The sequence below is a fragment of the Lactuca virosa genome, chromosome 8 (genome assembly GCF_052849685.1).
Source record: "Lactuca virosa cultivar CGN04683 chromosome 8, Lactuca_virosa_CGN04683_v6, whole genome shotgun sequence".
Taxonomy (NCBI): domain Eukaryota; kingdom Viridiplantae; phylum Streptophyta; class Magnoliopsida; order Asterales; family Asteraceae; genus Lactuca; species Lactuca virosa.
Window position 1 is genome coordinate 147,974,885 of NC_136433.1, and position 10,277 is coordinate 147,985,161.

At 30.4% G+C, this 10,277-nt stretch overlaps 1 pseudogene; it reads left to right on the plus strand.

The window, feature by feature from the left end:
• The first annotated feature begins 2,154 nt into the window (after nucleotides 1-2,154).
• Nucleotides 2,155-3,057, plus strand: LOC145128564 (pathogenesis-related protein PR-1 pseudogene; annotated as a pseudogene).
• The last annotated feature ends 7,220 nt before the right edge of the window (nucleotides 3,058-10,277 follow it).

Here is a 10,277-nt window from a genome sequence, read left to right on the forward strand (position 1 = left end):
GCATCTTCAAAAGAATTCATACGTAGAGAGAAAAATCCAACATATATTATAATTTAGAAGACAATATCGTACCGATATAATACACTAACGGATAAATGTAGTGATCAATCAAAACGAAGTGAAGAGTTTTATTGTGGCGAAGTTGGGAAGTGATGAGATTCATCTTAATTTTTTTCAAAAATATTTATATAAAAAAGTACACAATAAAATCTAAAATAAAATAAAAAGAATACAAGTATTATTTGACATTATTCAAGAACCAAACACGAGCATAAATTGAAATGAAAAAACCATTTACGTCAAAAGAAAGAAAAAGAAAGAGTTAAAAAGATTAAGCATATGATTTTTAGAGATATCATTTGTGTAATTTGGTGTTGTAAATTGTTGTTGTAAATTGTTGGATGGAGTAGTCCCGTGACAGAAGCAGACAATCGTACAATATCTGGAAGGCCACGCGTCAGTCACATTGCCGCAACAAACATGGAGGCGCGTCACATCTTCCAACACAATTCACGGGTTCAACCAACAAAAACTAACCCCCACCCGTTCTTCATCGTGTTGTTGATAATGAGACGTGTTTGGAAAAAAAATATTGGAAAATCTTCAAAAGAAAAAAAAAACTTATTATTTTGTTTTAATTTATAGAAAAATCTTAAATTTTATTTTTAGTAGAAAAGTTTTGGGTAAAAATTCAAATCAGTTATTTTGTCTGATTTTATATATTTTAATATGTCACCTTCTATTAGAAAAACATACAGAATTTTTCATAAATTTAATCAAAATATTAAAACTTTCTAAAAGATTTTGCGCATAGTTATGTTATTATATTAAGAAAAGTTTTAATATTTCAACCAAATTTGCAAAAAATTCTTACGTTTTTTACAGAAAAAGACACACTATCAGGTAAAATATGTGAAACGAGACAAAATGATTGATTTGATTTTTTTTACTCTGTAATCGAGACTAAAAAAATAAATTTAAGACTTTTCCGTAAAATAAACCAAAATAATGAGACTTTTATTGAGATGAAAAAAATATGTTTAATTATTAATTAATTTTATTAAAGAAAATAATAATCTATGTTCTCCTAAGTTTTAAAGCTCTAAATATACAATTTTGTACACAAACAAATATATAGTTATAGAGATCAGATAAAATCTTTATAAATGATATTCTTATTAAGATAAGTTTAATCTATATTTATGAATATTATAAAGAATTGTTTTTTAATTAATATAAAGTATACATATACTAATTAAAAGGTATATGGATTTAAAATAAAATAAACTTTAATACTAATTAAAAAAAAACAAAACAAAACAAAACTGTTATAACTTCAAACTACAGCAAAACAAACATGAGTAAGTAATTTCAATCTATTATACTTAAGTTATGATCAAATATATTAGGAAAGCCATATTTTTAAGTTATAATTCTTTATAAACCTTATTTTTATAAATTATTCAATTACTTAATTTGTCTGGTTTAAATATATATTAAACTACAAATGTGAATAATACTTATGAATCCTTTATTTAAGTATCATAGAAAGATAATTTTATTTTAAACAAGTATTAAATAAAGTATACAATAATAAATAATCATTTTTTACTTTTTGTGAAAAAAATAAAAAAAATAAATATCAATATTATTCATTATTTTTATAATTTCAAAGTAGTGATAATATTATCATATTATATATTATGTTAAAAATAATGTAATTTTTGTTATGTATTTACAATAAATTAAGTAAGTATACATAAATAATAAAAGTGAAATATAGGAATTAGAAAAAGAAAATGTCTGGAATGAAAATGTTAATAGCTTTATTTTGTATTTGTATGTTACATTTTCATTTTCAGTTTACAAGTACTATTCATGTTTTTCTTTACTTTATTACCAGTTTCATTGTAATTTTTCATCTAAATAAGTGAATATAACATGCATGAAGTAAGAAAATAATATTTCCTCCCCAAAGGCCAAAACTACAATATTTACTTTGATAATATACAAAATTACTAAATTCTTTTAAAATAAACCACAAAAATATTGTCTAACTTGTGTGTGTGTGTGTTTCAGTGTGTATATGACAAAGACAGAGGAATGTACCCCACTACACACATGGTTTTGCATGATCGCTAGGCTGCCTTCTCAATCAATTGCAGCCGCATCTTCTCGAACTTCACATTCTCTTTTACATGAACATATAAATTAACACTTCACTTCTACCCTCGCCAATCGTTCCCCGCCGCCCGGACTCCATCCTCCTCCTCCTCCGACCACCACCGCTACCAAAAATGACACCATCTTCTCTACTTCTCTTCTCCATCCTCCTCTTAACCTCCCTCACTTCATCCCTCTCCTCAACACCATCCCCAACTTTCCACCAAAAACCTAACAACGAAACAGTATACAGAACCTCCAAACAACTCTGCATCGGGTGTACATGGGAATCATTACAATTCTTGTTTACTCAAAACTTAGTTCGAGCAGCTAAGTGGGAAATCCCGCTAGCTTGGGATTTCCAGCTTCAGAGATACGCTCAATGGTGGGCAGGACAAAGAAAAGGTGATTGTGAGTTGATGCATTCATTTCCTGAAGATGATTTCAAGTTGGGAGAGAATATCTTTTGGGGTAGTGAATCTTCGTGGTCTCCGGTGGATGCTGTGAATACATGGGCAGGAGAAGAGAAGTATTATAGATATGGAAGTAATACGTGTGCATCTGGGCAACAATGTGGGCATTATACGCAGATAGTTTGGAAAACAACGAGAAGAGTTGGGTGTGCTAGAGTGGTTTGTGATAGTGGTGATGTGTTTATGACTTGCAACTATGATCCTGTTGGAAATGTTATCGGAGAACGTCCATACTAATAAGGTATTGTAATTTGTTATATAATATTATTTAGCTATACTAGATGCTAATTAAAAGATATGTGTCATTGTTGTTATACTTATAATGTACCATGTATAAAACCATATTATTACCTCTACGCCCTTGTTTCTTGTGGTGTGTGTAAGATTGAAGCATTTATAATGTATCATTAGAATTATATAATTTTTGTGTTCTTGATTGATAGGCTTTTGTTTTTATATCTTTGTTTTGATAAAAAAATGTTAATTCTATTTGCTATTTTCCAAGATTTATCTAAAATTTATATAATTTTAGATGTGTTTTATAAAGAACCGATGAGAAAAAGAAGTCTCACGGGGTGTTTCGGTAAATTCATGAATAATATTATAGAGATTTGTACAATTTTAGCAAATAAATTAATTAAGTTGAACATACAATGTAATCTTTGTCTTTATTTGGTTACTGAAACATTTTATTATTATTGTGTATCCTTAAAGTTTAAAAAATATCATATTAATAAAGTCATTATTAGAAGCTTGAATAGGTTATATTTTGAAAATCTTTTGGAATTCGAAGAATGCAAAAACCGAATACAATATGATTCGAAATTACAAGGTTCTTTAAGATGTCTCGAAAAAAAATAATAGATAAGAACTTATTTTTATGACTTAAAACTTAATAAACAAATAATTTTACTTTAATTTTGTAAAAGTAAACTAATAATTTAACTTTGACTAAACTGTACAAATGGTCCTTGTGGTTTGCTCAAAATTGCCACTTTGGTCCAAAAAGGTTTGGACTAGCACCACAGGTCCAAAGTTTTAATTTTGTTGCTAGTTTGGTCCAATTTGCTTTGAACTTTTTCATAATGACCATTTTGCCCTTAGTTTTTTATTTATTTAAATATTTTTCTGTTTAAAAGAAAAATAAAAAAAAAATTGTATTTTCTATTTTACTTTTATAATTTTTTTTATAAAGGAATAAAAACAAATAAATAAAATATACAATCTCTCTCTCTCTCTCTCTCTCTCTCCCCCCCCCCCCCCCTAAAATCTACAACCCTATCTTCTTTCATTCTCATATAAACGTCGATGCATCTTCTTCCATTTTCGTCATCTGCAAAAATTTGAGTTGAAGCTTACATCAGAATACCCAGTTCAATGGTTTACACCCAAAATCAATTGTTCTTCACGACTTTTTTACACCAATCAGCACATGTGATCGATTCAGATTGAAAAAAATGAGAAACTGGCCCAAATCCTTTAACATAAAGATCTTCACGCATACCTGGATGATTGATCGAGTGAGTAACGATTTTACTGTAACTGCGTATCGTAGTCGTTTCAAAACAGGGAGGAAAGTTGAAATCATAATCAAAGAAGAAGGTATGGGGATTTTTAATAAGAGAATGGTGTTTTTGGTCTTTTTTATGGGGATTTTCAATGGGTTCAAGAACCCTAGTTTCTTCTTCTTCCTCTATATGTTATATCAAAGATCATAGATTTGCAGAGGGTTTAATTTTGAGAGTGTGTGTATGTTCATATGATTGATTTTCTATAGGAAGAAGGAAGAAGATGGGTATGTTCGTATGTTCGTATGGGATGAAAGAGAGAGGGGTAGGTGGGTGGTGAGGATAGATTTCATATTCAGGGAGAATTGGTGGATTTCAAGGTCCGATGATGATGATCGTCGCGGAGGTTCAACAACCATCGGTCGTGGGGAAGAAACAACCATTGGAGGCGTAGGGAGGAAATAGACGGGAGGTGATAATCGGTGGTGGTTATGGTATTGCCGGAAAAAATGGAGGCATAGGGGTTCATTTCCACAAATCTTATTTAGGGTTGCTGATAGGAAGGGATGTCGGTGGATCTGTGGGTTTTGATCGGGTAGGGGCAGGAAATCACTTACCTTGGTCGGTGGCATCCGATGGTGGTGGTGGCGGAAGGTGGTGCTGGCAGCTTCCGGTTGTAATTTAGATGGGGTTCAAAGTTTTTTGGAGGTCAGGGAGGAAGACTAAGGTGTGTCTTTATTGTTTACGAGAGAGAGAGAGAGAGAGAGAGAGAGAGAGAGATTGTATATTTTATTTATTTATTTTTATTCCTTTATAAAAAAAAATTATAAAAGTAAAATAGAAAATTTAATTTTTTTTAGAGTAAATTACACAAATGGTCCCTATGGTTTAGGGTAATTTGCGCGCTTGGTCCCTAACTTATTTTTTAACTCGGAAGGTCCCTACTATTTGTTTTTGTTACGCACTTGGTCCTTATTGTTTGTTTTTGTTATGCGTTTGGTCCCTATCTTACCTAAAAAGACTATTATTCAAATAGGGAAAAATGGTGGGTTAGTTAAGGTAAGGTGAGGGGGTGAGGGTGGGGTGTGTTTATTTAAATAAATTAAAAAAATCAATGGAAAAATAGTCTTTTTATGTAAGACAGAGACCAAACGTGTAACAAAAACAAACAGTAGGGACCTTCCGAGTCAAAAAAATAAGTTAGGGACCAAACGCGCAAATTACCCTAAACCATAGGGATCATTCGTGAAATTTACTCTTTTTTTTATTTTTCTTTTAAACAGAAAAATATTTAAATAAATAAATAACTAAGGTCAAAATGGTCATTATGTAAAAGTTCAAAACAAATTGGACCAAACTAGCAACAAAACGAAAACTTTGGACCTATGATGCTAGTCCAAAACTTTTTGGACCAAAGTGGCAATTTTGAGCAAACCACAGGGACCATTTGTGCAGTTTAGTCTTTAGTTTTTAATATACTTAAGAGCATACACAGTATCGGTTTTTTCAAACTTATGAAATAATGAAAAGGTTATAAGTTGGAGTTTTTCAAACTCAAGATTTTTTAAAAGCTTGTAACTTAACAAGTTCTTTTCTTGAGCTTTTTCAATTATACATTAGGTCTAATAGTTTTGCAACCAATTTGAATTTTTCAACCAATTACAAATATACAACTATACAACTTTTTTTTTCATTTTGAACTTTTTTATGAACATTCTACAAAGATGCTCTAATAAGATGAAGTCATGTGGTTACGTCCAACTCACCGGTGCAAGCGTATAATTAACCAGGAAGACTAATTCTCTTATTTGGTAAGGTGTTGTTTGTTTTTTTTAGGCAAAATGTCTGCAGTCTGCGGACCACATTTGTAGACCTCTGCAGTAGAAGAGGTGGACCAAACGTCTGCAGTCTGAAAAAAAAGACTGTTTGGTTTTTTTAACATCTGCGGGCTACTAAAATAAACTGAAATCTAAATAAAATGATTTTTTTAAACTTCAAAGTGATTTTTTTAATATTTTTATGACTTTGTTATAAATAATTAACGAATCTAGATCAACTTTTATGTATTATTGTATAAAAAATAAAAATAAAAATGGTATCAATTAACGTATATATTTGATAAAAACCAACAACTTTGGTTGCAAAGTTATAAATAAACATTATAATTAGTGATCAAAGAATTTGATACATAAATGGATGGAAATAAACTTCGATTTTTTCAATTAAATCCATTAAAAACGTATCATAAATATTTTCTCGAGAAATTGACGATACTGTATTAAATAATGTTTTACAAAATTTGGCAAAAAAATATAATAATATATTATGATTTTTTTTCATATTTATATAAACAACTTCAACGACTATTATTGTAATAAATCTTTATTTATAAATTTGTCAAAAATATCATGTATGTATCGTCGAACGTTTTTTTTTTTTAAGTTTTGTGATTTTTTTTTCAAATTGTTTATCATTAATAAAGTTGGAAAAAATATAAATTAAAAAAAAACTTTAAAAAAATAAAGATATTTATGTTTTTTTAGGCTAGAAGATGTCTGAAGATGTTAGAAGACACTGGTCCACATCTGCGCCAAGAAAAGAGCGCGCATACATTTTTAGGTCTGCAGTCTTCAAAAAACAAACAGCTTGCGAAGGCTAATGTCTGCGCGGCGCAGACAGAAGAGGCCACATAGATCTGCAGACAAAAAACAAACACTTCCTAAGTCAAATGAAACTTTAGAAATCTATACTAAAAAAATATTTTAATGACCAAATAAAAATGAAGTAAAAAATTCATAAGATCACTGTAACATTAACCCATTGTTAAATTAATCAAGATTCAATAGTCATGCTATAGTGCCCGTATATGTTATGCTATTCATTTTCGAATACATAATTTATTGATTTTTATAAAAATTCCTGTAAAAATTATTTAAAAAAAAAAGAAAAAGATTATATTGTAAAGTGGTTTAAACAAAAATATTAAAGTGAAAGAATTTTCACTTCCTAAATTTATTTTAGGTGGTCCACAATCATTTGTTGAATTGCATACTACCATTTTTTTTTGGGATACTTCTAGTTTTCTATAGACAGTTATACAAATTGTAAAGAAAAAAACTATAAACTCTTTACCTCATAAATAAAGTAACAAATATTTGGTATGTCCCTACAAATAATCAAAACATAAAAAGGTTGCCACGAAATAAAAAGTAGAAAATGTGTTTTGCATAAAACACAATATCTCTGTTCTCTAGTCGACACTAGATACTGCATCGGGACTCAACTCCTTAGGCGGTGTTTGTTTTTCTATAAAAGATCTTCTTGACCTCCTATGTTTGCGTCGTGTAGACAGCGCGCAGACATTTGATATCATAGACTGTTTGTTTTTTAGAAGACCGCATACCTAAAAATGTCTACGCATTCTCTTCTTGGTGTAGATATAGACATATGTCTTCTAACATCCTCTAGCTTTTTTCTTACCTCTTCCACACAATCTGTATTTAACTTTTAAAAAAGAAAGTATTATTTTTTTGGTAATTATTAGTGTGATTTTTCATTTTTTTATACTTTTGTCCTCCTCCTTTTTTTTATGTATTTATTTGTTACTTTATTTATTGTTTTTTATATCATAAGTATTAACCCAAATGTTTATGTATACGATCATGTACATATTTTTCTATTCAAATAATATATTTATCCAAATAATTTTGAGATAGTTTTATAGATATTTTTATTTTTGTGCACATTTACATTTAGTAGGTAAATCTGATAACTTTTTTTTTATGTTATTTAGGATAGAAATAATATCATCAATTAATTATTTCATATATATAATATCAAAAATCTTAATGAAGTTTTATTTTTCAGTTATCATAATTTATATCACATTAATAGCTAAGTTCATTTAATTTTGTGATTATTGAATCCCAATATAGTTTTATAGTTTTAGCCATTCGAATCATCACATCGTCGAATTTTGTATCTGTTTCAATTTATTATTTTCGATTTGTTGCGTTTTATCATATTTTTTTATCGATTCGTTTTTTGCTCACCCGAAAATATATTTGTGAATTAGTTATATGCTTTATTTAGTCGCTTAGTTATAGTTGATGAAAATTTTAGTTTTTATAATATTTTTATGTTTAAAAAAACTGGTATATCTAAATTTCAGTTTATTTTAACAACATGCAGACGTTAAAAAACAAACAGTCTTCTTCTTGCAAACTGCAGACATTTTGTCCACCCCCTCTACTGCAGAGGTTTACAGATACGGTCCGCAGACTGCAGACATTTTGTCTCCGAAAAAACAAACAACAACTTATTCTCTTCCTTCTATACCTATTTGAAAGTTCACCTAAGTTTGTGTTTTGCTTTTTTATGGCCAAAGCTCGAGAAATATGTATTCTGTAGGCCAGAAAAGAAAAATGTGTTTTGGAGTTTTTTCACAACTTTTACGTTTTTGACGATTCTTTTTTAAAAATTGTTTAGAGTAAATTACATAAATGTTCTTTATAGTTTGGTCTATTTTATAAGTTTGATTCGACCTTTGACAAGTTTATAAGGTCCATTTACTCCTACGATTTGAAGAAATTACACACATAGTCCCTGGTCCAACTTAAAATAAAAATAAAAATAAAAAAAAATATTCTCTTTTTTCTTTTACTCACACCATCTATATTAATTAATAATATAAAATAGAAAAAGATCAACTTTTACACACACACAACGTATTGATAGTCTTCTAATGTCATCTATTATACATATCATTAACCATTATAATGATGAGTGACACATCATCAGTTCATACCACTAATTATAGGATATCTAACATTAAACACACAACTCTATCTTATTTTTCTAATTAAATTTAATTATAAATTCATTAAAAATATATAATTTTTTTAAATACTAGATTTTCATTAAATAATAATACCACATTACATTAAAAAAATAATATTAATTAAAATAAAAATAACAATAAAAATAAAAAACCTAAAAATACCAAACATAACTAAAATAAACTACCTTTTATTCCTAAGTCGGGCTCGAACATACTCTTTCATCGCGAGAAAAAACTCCAAATTTTTTGCCTTCGAGGTCGTCCGCTTTCATTTTCAAGATTTTCATATCAGTTTTTGTTTGAAACGTCGTGTGTGCCTCTTGAATTGACGTTTGTGCTTCAATCATTTTTTTCCATGCGATTCATTATCTCGGCTAGGGACAAGCATCGGAACCGGCCCGGGAACCGAACTTGGTAGAAAATAGGAACCGAATCGGACCGTCGGTTCTACCGGTTCCTACCGGTTCTTGCAGTGTCTTCAATGTTGGAACCGGTCCTCGAAATAGCAACATACGGTTCCAGTTTTTGCCGGTTCTACAGGTTTTTGTCGGTTCTACCGGTTCTGGTTCTACCAGTTCCCGGTTCCAAAAATCCACAAGAATATCGTCCCGGTCCCGGCCCGATCGGTTCTATCCGGTTCCGGTACCGGTTCCCGGTCCAAATGCTCATCCCTAATCTCGGCCCTGTTCTCTTGAACTTGCACATATCGATCAATTGTCTCCAAAATGATCCATAACACTAGATCCCGAAGACATCGAATCCGCTTTTTTGCTTTATTTCTTCCAACGGGCCGACGAAGAGGTTGCTCGTTTTCAAGATCGAGCGGATCATCGTTGATGTCGATGTGTGTTCGTTCGTCCGATTGTTGGGAAGTTGCATCCGGGTTTCTTGAATGCTTTGAACCAGAAGAGGTTTGTGAAGTTCCTTCCCTTTGTTGTATCCATTTTGGAATGTCTTTCAATTTTAGCCACGCTTTCACATAAGGAAAAGCTTTCCAGGTTGGCGTTGCTTTTTCAAATTGTTCCAAGGCCGTCTTGAAGACATCAAAATTATTTGACCCGCTTTTGCATATGCTTTGTAGGTTGTAAATTCCTCCAAATTCAGTGCATTTTAGTCGAATATCACGCCACTTAGAGCTAATTTGATTGGGATTTCGACTTTCACTTCACATTAACTCATAGAACACGCTTCGAACTTTCTCCTAAAAACAATTGAAGGTTTGATTATCTCCTTCAATTGGGTCTTGGGAAGCCGAAACTCACGCCTCCTCTGGCTTTTCTTCTTCCTCTTTTG